Source organism: Rhipicephalus microplus, chromosome 6 (assembly GCF_043290135.1).
Source record: "Rhipicephalus microplus isolate Deutch F79 chromosome 6, USDA_Rmic, whole genome shotgun sequence".
In the NCBI taxonomy this organism is placed as follows: domain Eukaryota; kingdom Metazoa; phylum Arthropoda; class Arachnida; order Ixodida; family Ixodidae; genus Rhipicephalus; species Rhipicephalus microplus.
In genome coordinates, this window is record NC_134705.1 from 170479694 (window position 1) to 170481244 (window position 1551).

Here is a 1551-nt window from a genome sequence, read left to right on the forward strand (position 1 = left end):
GATGGCTCAAGCTCAATTGTTTTAGGGCTGATGAAGGTAAATTTGATTTTTTCTGTATTCCTGGAATTGAAACATGTACTTGTGGAAGTGTCAGGCACTACGGAGGATACACCAGTTTCTCAGCAGGCGTAAAACCTGACGTAAACGACGCACGATGAGCGCAGACAAAAAGTCTGTTCAATAAACGAACTGAGCTGTTTTGGTTGGCCTTGAGAAGAACTGAGAGGGGCAACCGAGGGGTCAAAACCTGGCTCCCTTTTCCTCACTGTCGTTCTGGTCGCAGCAAACAGGGCTCTGCACTGCTCTGCGGAGGTAACATGCGACGGTCCCAACCCTGAAAGAGTCTTGTAAATATGTACATACGTCCCTGTACATGAAGTCGAGTTGTTGCAACGTATCGAAAGGCACTGGTCCCCATTCTTTACAAGCAGCAGCAGCAGCCACGACAAGACAAGACGGACACCATGCAACTAACCTTACGCTCCCTTCTATGGCAACAGCCGCTTCGCAGCTGAGAGAGCTCTGCTCAAGGCAACAGAGGGAGTGGGTAGAATGTTGAGTTCTACTTATGACATCAAAAGTTTTCTGACTGATTAATTCAGGGCTTGAATGCTCCACGTTATTTTTTTTACAGTTATTCCTTGCGAACACTGTTTTTATCACCACTTGGGAGATTCTGATGTCAAAACTTGAGGCAGTTTCTACATTTCATTTTTGTGAGTGCACACATGGACCACCTTGAATTCTTGAATGAGTTCTAGGCTCGAAAGCGAGCATGCGGTTCCGAAATCAACTTTGACGCCCCGGAGGTCTTTAGTGCGCACTTAAACCTAGTGTACGAGTGATATTGCAGCGCGCTGCTATAAAAATGCGGCCGCTGTGGCAGTAAATAAACTTCGACACCTCACACTATACAGCCCAACTCCCTAGTCTCACTAAGTCACCGTGGCCAGTGCTTGAGAAATCATTCAATTCATTTCATACATCACAATATGCATTTTAGCGTAAATATTTCTAAAGCTGGTGAGGTGAATATTGTTCAATATAACTAGGCACCTGATTTTCATCGCATTTAGGGTTGACCTGTTCTAGTGAGCCAAGCATTCAAGTGCATTTGTGTCGTACAAATCATCTATTAACAATAAAATAGAAGGCCTACTATTTAATATTCACTTTCAAACTTCTCACGTAAGTCAGCATACAACTCGGCTTTCACTCATGAAGGTTGGCTTCAAGAAATTGAGATTGTCATTGTTCTTCTCATCGTTGTTTGTGAAATGATTTGCCGAAATAGCCCGGCATATTTAGAGGAAGTGAAAACCTAAAGAAACAAAGTAAAAACCGGCTACGGTAACGAACCTACATCATTGTTTATCTCCATAGCTTTGGTCCTGCGTATGGACGCTGTAACAAAGCAATCAGACAAAAATAAAAGTTAAAATAGACAGATCGGTAAGCATAAGCCTCACATATGTACGGACGCACATGCAATACACGTAGTTCAGCAGAAGAAAATGGATGGGCAGCTAGAGTACGCTGGTATATAAGGAC